The sequence below is a fragment of the Sorghum bicolor genome, chromosome 5 (assembly GCF_000003195.3).
Source record: "Sorghum bicolor cultivar BTx623 chromosome 5, Sorghum_bicolor_NCBIv3, whole genome shotgun sequence".
In the NCBI taxonomy this organism is placed as follows: Eukaryota; Viridiplantae; Streptophyta; class Magnoliopsida; order Poales; family Poaceae; genus Sorghum; species Sorghum bicolor.
Genome location: NC_012874.2, coordinates 24,335,283 through 24,346,369, shown reverse-complemented (window position 1 = coordinate 24,346,369; position 11,087 = coordinate 24,335,283).

Genomic DNA, 11,087 nt, shown 5'->3' with positions numbered 1-11,087 from the left:
AGAACTCCCATACTTCATACGACGCTTGTATCCACCCCTATACAAGCACTTTGGTGCAAGATAATACAAACTTCCCTCCCCCGCTGGACATAGGGCCTTCTCTTGCCCGAACCAGGATAAATCTTTGTGTCTTCTTGCATCACCATCTGGGAAAGGGAGCACGCATACAAATTCACTCGTTGGTGTGACCCCCCGGGGGGGAAACACCGACACAAGTGATGGCAAGGGGAAGAACTTACCAGGTCGATCGACCCCTCATCGGGTCTCATGGGGAAGCCGTTAACGCGGTCAGGCTGAAAATCGCCTGCGACAGCCGCCCTGACCCTGGCGGCAACCTCGTCGTCCGCAGGCGCCTCGCTGGACATCCGACACGCCTCGAGGTCCCAGGATGAAGTGCCTAGACCCATCTCGTCCATCCTCAGCAGCCGAGACATCATTGGGAGTACCCGTCGATGGTGGACAGCCGAAAGGACGATCACGGCGGTCAAACCTTCCTCGCACAGCTTCTTCAAGGCATTGTGAATGGGACGGAGTCGCGATTGGAGGGTCTTGACGACGCCGTAGTTCTAGTGGTCCGGACGCTTCGAGATCAAGCGCCCAATGTAGTCGAGGAAGAGGTCGTCATGGTTTCGTAGATAGAACCACTGGGAGTCCCACCCGGCCTGGTTCGATGTTAGCCCCACCGGAATGTATTCTCGAGGCTCCTCCGCCTTGCCGGTCTTTTACACTAGGTTGAGGCAGCCGGCCCGCACCGGTTTCCTCACACCTGTAGCCCCACCGGAGGCGTGGAAGAGCTCGCCCCGATATACATGAAGCCACAGATCCTAGTGCTGCATCATTCCTAGGTAGCCTTCACACACTGCGGCAAAAATCGCCGCAGCAGTGATGGCGTTCGGCGAGAAATGCTGAAGCTCCACACCGTAATGGTGGCAGAGTGCCCGCATGAAGCAGCTTGGAGGGGAGCCGAGGCCGTGCCGGTGAAACTTGGCGAAGGATACCACATACCCCTTGGGCGGTCTCGACTCCCGGTGGTCCGCCACCGGCGTGATCCACTCCGGCCGCGACGAGGAAACGCGGGGGCGCAGGAGTCCCTCCTTCTCGAGCTCCAGCAGCCGGCGTTCCGTCATCAATGACGGGCGCCAGTCATCAGCGGTGACAAGTCTCACCAGCATTTTGAGGGGTGAAGGAAAGCGGCTCCGCTGCTATGTGCTCGAGGGTGCGTACGCGCATGGAGACGGCAAAGGAGGCAAAGGCAAGAACGAAGGTGGAAGGCGGAAGGAGTAATGGCTGGGTGACCCAACAATATTTATAGATGGCTAACCCCCAACGGGCAGATCCAGCGAATATGGTAACCTCCCTAGTAAATGCACCGCCTAACGGTCCTTACTGCTTTCACTGACAGGGCGTTGCGAATTCCACGACGGCACAGTGCCGCAATGGCTTCCGCTTAAAAAGGTGCGCCCAGCGGGAAGGAAAGCGAACCGCCGCGATCCGTCTTTCCACTACAAGATAAGGTACGCATGTGTCATGATAAAAAAATCTTGAGGGATCGCAGACTGGCCTGCTGCATGGGTTCGACGGTCGCCCTCGAGTACCAGAGTCAGGGATGCCCAACGAGAGGTCGAAAACGAGGCCTGCCTCAAGAACTCGCTGGGGATGTCCAAGGCAAGGGCAAGAGAGTCAAGAGGAATCCCCACGAAGGGAGGCAGCGAGCCGCTGGACTCTATCGAACGAGACAAGTATCCCCGACCACATTGACCCCGCTTTATGAGAACGCCTCCGGGCTACAGCTGACCCTCTCGAATGGGGCACAGGTTCTCACTTGGATTACCCGATTGGAACTCGACCTGGGGTAGGAGACGCGCGCTCCGTCGGGAGTACGTCAAGACCCTAATGCGAAAACAACCGATTAATGCTCAGAGCTCCTCTTCCATGGTGAACAACTTTCGGAAAATGGGGTGATCGAGAGCGCTTACATTAGAAAAGGCAACATAACCCTCGAAGGAGTCAAAGACTCCTCTAAGGGCACAAGGCTACCCCCGCGGGGTCGCTCGGGCGACCCCTCGGAAACTGAACTGACGAAAGAGCCTCTACTCGAGCACAAGCGCTCGAATAGAGACTCGGGGGCTACTGTCGAGGATGTCCCGAAGGGGTACCTCGACCCATGCTCATAACGGGAGGACCTGTACACAAATCAAGGCCCCCAACTCGACGCCCCCTCTTGCACGCGCGACTACCAAAGCACGATGCCGACCATAGCCTCGAACACGGAAAAAAGGTCGTGTGAATCGACCAAGGCTGACTGGACGGCGGCCGTCGAATACGGAACTGGCTCGTACGAATCAACAGGCCTAGAGAGCAAGGACGCCGTCCGCCGCCTGACGCGGGTACGGGAACCAGGGCATTTAATGTGCCTGCCGCGTTCTCACCTAACCCGGCAGTCACGGGAAGCGTGATAGGGAACAAGCACCCATCCAATCGCACCTTTTTGCAGCCTTGTCCCCTAGATGAGCCAGAGTATGGCAGGGCATAGTGAGACAGTCGGGACATCATGTCACGGCCCCCCTCGAGGTGCCCAAAGTCAGCACCCCGATTAGCAAGGCCCTGCGCGGCATCGGACCCTCGAGCGAACACGTTCCTTCCCAAAGAAGAGTCAGGCGTGAAAGACAACGCTTCAACAACTCCGGACATGACTGCTGCCGCGATGTACACACGTGCCCACGATTAAGCCAACCCAGGGCGGTGCACAGGAGCCGAATTCAGGAGCACGCGCAATCATCACCAAAGTACTGAGTAACAAGACGGCTCGAGGCCACGCTAGTACGGAAGCCTCGAGTAGTTCAGCGCACCACGCCCCTATCGACCCCTACTCTATCGCCTACGCCATGTAACCTAAGCCTCCCCTTGGAACTATAAAAGGGGGGCACAGGAAAGGATAAAGGGGGGAAGATACGTAGAAGAACAACGATACATCGCCTCCCACCAGAACTTAAAATCCATACGATCCCGGCTTGTATTCACCCCTGTACAAGCACTTAGGTGCAAGATAATAGAAACATCGCCCCCCCGCTGGACGTAGGGCCTTATCTTGCCTGAACCAGGATAAATCTTGGTGTCTTTCTTGCATCACCATCTGGGAAAGGGAACACGCACACAAGTTTTACTCATTGGTGTGACCCCCGAGGGGTAAAACACCGACACGAAGCGTTTGGTTTTCTTCAGGAGTTGGTATAGTGGCAGCACCTTTTCCCACAGCCGTGAAATGAAGTGGCTGAGCACCGCCACACAACCTGTCACTTTTAGCATGCCCTTGATGTGTCGAATTGGCCTATCTTGGTGATGGTCGAGACTTTCTCGGGGTTGGACTTGACGCCGCATTGGGAGACTATGTACCCTAAAAGCATACCTCGAGGCACGCCAAAGACACTTTTTTCATGATTGAGCTTGATATTGTTGATGTGCAAGCAGCTAAACGCGATCTCGAGGTACTGAATCAGGTCGCCCTGCCTCTTTGATTTGACGACGATGTCGTCGATGTATGCCTCGACCGTCGACCCTATGTGTTCCCCAAAAACATGGAGTGTGCACCGCTGGTATGTCGCCCTAGCGTTTCGAAGCCTAAAGGGCATGGTCACATAACAGTACATTCCAAAAGGGGTGATGAAAGAGGTCGCGAGCTGGTCGGACTCTTTCATTTTTTTGGTGGTAGCCATAATAAGCATCAAGGAACGAAAGGGTTTCACATCCCATGGTAGAATCAACAATTTGATCAATACATGGCAAAGGAAATGGAACTTTCGGACATGCATTATTTAAACTGGTGTAATGTACACACATCCTCATTTTTCCATTATTTTTCTTAACTAATACAGGATTGGCTAACCATTCGGGATGAAGAACCTTGTTGATGAACCCGGCCATCAAAAGCTTATGGACGTCCTCCCCAATGATCTTGCACTTCTCCTCGTCGAAGCGGCACATGCGTTGCTTCACTAGCTTGGAACCGGCTTGGATCTCCAAGGAGTGCTTGGCGACTTCCCTCGGTATGCCCGGCATATTCGAGGGACTCCATGCAAATATGTCTACGTTTGCACGGAGAAAGTCGATGAGCACGACCTCCTATTTGGGGTCGAGGTCGGCGCTGATCGTCAGCGCCTTGCCATCGGAGTTGTCAGGGTCGAGCGGGACTTTCTTCGTGCCCTCTGCCAGCTCGAAGCTGCCCGCATGGTGCTTTGGTTCTAGAGCCTCAGCAACAAGGGCCTCGAGCCTTGAGGCGAGCTCGGTGATGTTCACAACTGCCTCCCCGTACTCGATGCACTCGACATCACATTCGTAAGCATGCTCATAAGAGGAGCTGACGGTGATAACCCCCTTGGGCCCGAGCATCTTTAGCTTGAGGTACGTGTAGTTGGGGATTGCCATGAACGTGGGATCTCCCAGGTGCCCGATGATGGTGTGATAGGTACCTCAAAACCCACCACTTCCAAAGTCAGGGTCTCCTTCCTAAAGTTGGCTGCCGTGCCAAAATAGACCGGTAGGTCGATTTGACCTATAGGTAAGGCTTTCTTCCCTAGTACGACGCCATGGAAGCCACCCGCGCTGGGCTGGAGCTACGTGTTGACGGTCCTTAAGTATCAAATTTAATTATCAAATAAACAAAGAAAAGGATCCAAATGAAATCAACATCCAGACATAGGGTTTTATCTGACAGAATTCCACGAGTTTTGGTATTTGTCTATTTCTACAGGGGGTTATCAGGAAATACGGAAGAAAGGCCCACACGTTGGGATTACATAGAGATATCAATGTGTCGTGCAATTATCTTACATCTAGAAGACTCCAGAAGCCACGGGAAGGAAGCGGAGGCCGAACGGGGCGAGGCACTGGGCGCCCGCCCCCTCCTGGAGTCCAAACCGGACTCTCTTTCGGGAAAGATCTCCACCGACCTAAAGGATCGAGGATAACCGTTCAATCAATGTCTATTTGATCCAATGGCCCATATTCACTTGAAGGGACTATAAAACCAGACCCCGTGGCCCCTGGAGAAGAGAGCGTCTCAACCCTAATTCATTATTCTTCAAGGGAGAAGAAGCCTCTGATCAAGATTAGAGCCACCACATCAATTAGATATCTAGATTAGCATAGGTACATAGGATTAGAACTAGAAGGAGTCAATCTTCGATTGGTTTCCAGATCTGTCAAGAGGATTCTTGGTAATTCTATAGTTGTTCTTCTAATTATCTTTGTTCTTCAATATTATGAATATGACTTTGTTCTACTTCAATATATCGCTTATGACTTTGCTCTACTTGTTTATATTCAAGATTATATTGTTCTTAGTCTATCATAGTTATATACATGGCTTAGTTAGATTGGATCTATATACATGTTTAGGATCGTATAGCGTTTATCCATCGGATCCATGGGTAAATGATAGATATTATGTAGGCGTGGTGCTTATACCGTATTTATCTGCGATTGTACCCAATATGCCAGATCGTGGGGTAGTTCATGATAGTGACAGCTTCATTTATTCTTATATAGTCCCCCTCTCGTGTATTGGGCTGGCAGAGCAATATTATTACAAGAGAGTGATTGCTATGTTTCCCCTTTACCTTGCTAATATCACTATGCATGGGCGTAGTCTTGTCTTGCAATGATTGTTAAGTATGCTTGCACTAACTATGATAATGCTAGACTATATAGTTGAGAATAACTTAGGAAATATTCTTGTAGTTCGTTCTAATACCATGCTAATGACTTTCTAGAGTATCTAATTGAGGTGCTTATCATATTTATTATGTGGCTAAGTTATGCTGATCAGATTAATTATCTTTGTCACTATTTATTATTTCATATATCCTTTATGTGACACTTATCCCTGTATGAAAGAGTTAGATATAATGTTCTCAACTATACATGCAATGATAGATACTCAATCTCATATTCTGTTCTGTAATCAATATTGATGATTGCTAATCCCTTCCTAGTGGTAAAAATATAAATAACGATACCTGGAATACTTCCCGGTTAAAATGCTACATCGGTATTAATCTCTGCGCTTGCAGATCCCTTTCATTATTTATTTAGAAGAGCAATTGCATATTTCAATACCGCATCTCTCATGTCATGCTCGGGATGACAACTTGGCTTAAGTGGTATGAGAGATAGGTTTGGCATTTTTGGCATCGTTACCAGAATTAGAAAACTAAGTCTACTTTTGGTAATGATGTTAAGAATACCCAACACTACGCTCTCTCGATGCCTAGGAGGTCAAGAGTCTTGAGGTAAATAATGTTGAGGCTACTACCGCCGTCCATTAATAACTTCGAGAGTTGAGTGTTGACAATGATGGGGTCGACGACGAGCGGGTAGACGCCTGGGGCGACGACCCTGTCAGGGTGATCATCGCGATCGAAGGTGATGGGGGTGCTCGACCAGTTGAGGTACTGTGGCACCACCATCCTTGCCTCGAAAACTTCCCAACATTGCCTGTTACACTGTCATGAGGTGAGCTGCATCGAGGGTCCTCCTTAGATCATATAGCAATCATGGACAGCGGTGAACCCTTCATCGTCCTTACTTCTGCCCTTGTCGTCACCTTTGTCCTTCCTTTGGTCATCCTTCTTCAGCCCCAGGCTATTGAAGTACTTCTTCAGCATGTTGTAGTCCTCGAGCTTATGGGCGGCCCCTCCCTTGTGGTAAGGGCAGGGCTCCTTCAACATCTTGTCAAAAACCGCCCCCTCCGGGGGGACTCAAGTCTTCTTGCGCTCGATCGTAGCGACAAAATCATCGTCGAGGGCCTCGCAGTTTTGTCGTTCTTTCTTCTTATTGTTGTTGTTTTTTGGGCCCCCTACTGGGACCCTCGTCGTCGTCAACTGGCACCTTCCCCTTGTCGCTCTCGTGGCTGAAGAAAGCGCCGACTGCCTCCTAGCTGGCGGCGTAGTTCGCTACTCCGTCCATCAGCTCGTCGATGGTTTGTGGATAATTCTACCCTAATTCCTGCACCAAATCCTTACAGGTGGTGCTTGAGATGAACACCAGCATGACATCGTGGTCGGGGATGTGCGGGAGCTCTGTGCGTTGATTTGTGAAGCATCGAGCATAATATCGGAGGGATTCTCTAGATTTTTGCTTGCACTTGCTGAGGTCGCAAAAATTGCCGGGGCGGATGTAGGTCCCCTTGAAGTTGCCCTCAAACACCCGGACCAGGTCGGACCAGTCATGGATTTGGTTGGCCGGGAGTTCCTCGAGCCACCTGTGAGCAGTGTCGGAGAGGAAAAGTGGAAGTTGTTAGATGATGGCTTGATTGTCCCCTCGAGTGCCTCCCTGCTGGCATGCTAGCCGAAAATCCACTAGCCATAGCTCTGGCTTGGTTTCACCATAGTACTTAGGATGCTGGTCAGGGTTGGAATGGGCTTGGCAGCGGCGTAATGCAGATCGCTCTGCTGAAGACTCAAGGGCCCCGAGGCTCTAGAGCCATCCGGTCCTCGTCACTGTCGTAGCGTCCGCGACGGTGGGCGTTGTAGCCCTGCACCTCAGCACCACTGTGTTTGCACCGTCGATGCTCATTGATGTCGTGTGGAGTGTCATGAGGCCCCCGATTGTCGATGAGGGGCTCCTGGATTGGCTCCGTCTTCTTGCCTTGAGGTGGTGTGTCTTGGTGAACCGACACTTCCCTCTCGTTTCGAGCTAGCCCAGGGCGCTTCTCCGTGGTCACCCCTCGACGTCTAGAGGCTGAGCTTTCAGCCTATTAGGCTGCTGCCACATGGAGCAAGCCCTGCACCTCATCCCAAATGCTTCGTGTCTGGGAGTTTGAAGGCTCAGGCATGTTGCATAGTAGCATGGTTGCTGCCACAATGTTCTGACTAGCTTGCTGGGAGCGACTGATAAGTTGCTCGGGCTCTCTGTCCTTCACGATCAGTCGGTACACATCTCGACCACATCCACGCGTGCGCCCGTTGTGCGAGTGAGGTTGGTCTTGCTCAAGTCCCCGTTCTAGTTGGTTGAGGCATTATCGGTCCTCGTCGAGCTTGGCCTTCAACTCGCACAGTTGCGCAAGTTGCACGGCCTTGACGTCTTGAGGTGGCGGCGTCCTCCGTGTTGTCTGTGGTAGCTATGGCTCCATCAATGTTGAAGCACTCGTTGGGTCGTAGCTATCAGACTCGGAGTCGGGATCCGGCTCGGCGGTGTAGAGGCACCCGCGCCACTCCTCCACCAGCTGCTGCCTGAGCATGGTGAGGGTGTAGTGCCTAGGTCCTAGGCATCGAGGCCTGTGTATTTGAGGAAAGCCGAGACATTCAGCCACCTGCTGGGTTCGCTGCCGCATCTCCATGCTACGTTGGAGGGCTAGTGGTCACTCCACGCACGTGCTAGCACCTGGACATATTGTCCTAGTGAGCGATGTTGAGGAGTTGTCCATGCCGAATGGGAGCATCCGCCTAGCGGTGAACAAGCCATGCGGCAGCAGGGCGGATGGCGGCAATGGTGCGCGGGGAATGCTATCACTTTGCGCCGTCGGGTGGCCGCTCTGTTGGTTAGCCATCGTGACAGCAGTCCTAGTGTGAGGAGCTGTTGGCTCTTCCACTGGGAGGCCTGCATATCCGGCACGAGCTGACAATCATGCAATAGCGGTGGGGCGGTGGTGATGCTGATCACGCCTCCTCTTAGGTGGGGAAGCGTGGTGATGACGCCGCCGTGGGGCCTTCGATCGTGCGGGCATAATGCGAGCCCCTCCCGGTCCTCTGACTCAAAGCAGGATCACGTTGTAGCCGGAACCAGTGGTCATGAACTCAAGGCTCCCAAACTAGATCACTGTGGAGCCCGGGATCGGTGAGACGTAGGTGGCCATCCGGAAAAAAAGATCAGAAATCGTTAGTAATACGCAGGACCCCTACTTGGCATGCCAACTATCGATGTTTTAACCCCGGGGGTAATCCCAATGATAGAATTTGTGTGCGTGCTGCCTTTTCCGAATGGTTATGCAAGAGTGACACAAGAGTTTCTCCTGGTTCAGGCAAAAGAAGGCCCTACATCCAGCGGGGGGGGATGTGTATTAACTTGCACCTAAGTGCTTGTACAGGGGCGAATACAAGTGTATCCAACTGAATATTCTAAGTCCTAGTTGGTTGTGGGAGTGTGTGTAAATGCGTTCTATGTATGTTGTATCTCTTGTCGTCCCCATCAACCCCTTTTATAGTCTCAAGGGGAGGCTTAGATTACAGGATATAGGTGTTTTGAGTAGGCCTCGATAGGGGTATGGTGCTGACCTACTTGAGACCTCCGTACCGGTGTCGCCTCGAGCCATCTTGTTACAAGGTACTTTGGTGATGATGGCGCGAACATTTCCTAAGCATATCTCGTGTACATCATCTGGTATTGGCTTGGGCATGAGCATGCTTGTACATTGCGACACTCGCCATGTCTAGAGTGGTCAGAGCGCTGACTTCTGTCGCTCAATCCTTCCCAAGGAATATAACATCCCCGATGTTCTGGATCATGTCATCATGAGCATTGCATCGCATATTGATTAAGTACCACTTGATGCATCAAATTAAAACAAGTTTATTTCGATTGTTTGTGCTTAGGGAATTAAAGTGTGTTTGCAAGGTGTACTAAAGCTAGTGTGGTTGTGAAATTCCTAGGGTGGAAGGTTTCCGAGAAAATAGGGGGGAAACCTTGATTTTAAAACCCTAGATTTGCCCCTTTTGTACAATTTAAAAACTATGCAAAATTTGAGGTTGAGTTCAAAAGCAAAGTTGTAGATCTTGTCAAGATGTACAACTTTGATGTTTTGAGTTTTTGATGTTTCAATACAAAATTCAAAGTAATTTTGAAAATACCGATTTCCACAAAGTATCCCCCTTTTCCAATTTGAATCCCCAATTCAAATTCTATTTGGAATCTTGAAAAGTGACCAACATGAAGGTTGTAGAGCTCAGAACGTTGAACAACTTTCATGTTGGGAATTTTTCAAGTTGTTATGGAAAATCAAAAGTAATTTTGGAAATTCTGATCTGCCCCAATTCAAAAATTAGAATTTCCCTAATTTGAGATTTGAAATTCAAACTGTTTTGTCAAATTCACCATTTTCCACTTAGAATCAGTTTTGGACACCAAAAGATGTTTTGTAGCTTGTAAAATTCTGCACAACTTTTGTTTTAACAGATTTTGGACTTTAGTTCAAAGTTTGGACGAATTTTGCAAAATACCAAAGCAAGGTGGATAGGGCTTGCTACAGTGATCCAATGAGGATCACGAGCCCTGTCCAACGCGGCCGCAGGGCGGGCAGGCGCCGCCTTCGCGTGCCCCGCCACGCACCTAGCCATGCAGCTGCTTGGCGGCGCGAGCCCGCCATGAAGTGGACGAGCCCCTGGCGTGCTCATCCATTCCATTAGTGACCACACTGCACGGCCACCTATTTTTCTCCTTTCCGCTCAACACCGACGAGCTTGCTGCGCCTGCCAAATCCGCCTCGCCTGCTTCCCTTCCAAGCCACCCGAGCACACCAACAACTCTGCCAAGAACCCAGCCACCGATTGCGCCCCCTAGCGCAAGCTCTAACCCCTCATCTCCCGCAACCGAGCCATTCTCCTCCGACTCCGGCCGGAATCGCCGCCGTGGGTGTTTCACCGTGGCCAGACCTGTTCCAAGCCTCCCCACCGCCGCTCCTTGCTCCGTTGAAGTCACAGTGAGCCACTGATGCTTATGCGCTCTTCGGTTCACGCTTTACTCGCTTGCAGTGGCCGGTGCTCGCGCGGTTAGCATTGCCGTCCGCCATAGACGCGGGCAAGGGGATTAGGGGGGAGTAGCACGTGATCTGAGCGTCTCAGGAGATGCGCGGGGAGCTGAGGGTGCTAGCTCGCCCTACCGCGGAGGCTGGGAGCTCGCCGACGGCGTGCTTGGGCTCGCCGGAGCCGCGGCGAGAGGAGGAAGAAGGGTCTGACGGGAGGGACCCGCCCGTCAGCGACCCGCAGAGAGAGGAGGGGAGCAGCGCGCGCGTGGGCCAGCTTGGGCCGAGGCTAAACGGGCCGACCGCAGTAGCACAGTGCTGTTGTCCCTTTTCTTTTTGATTTAAAAATGCTTGA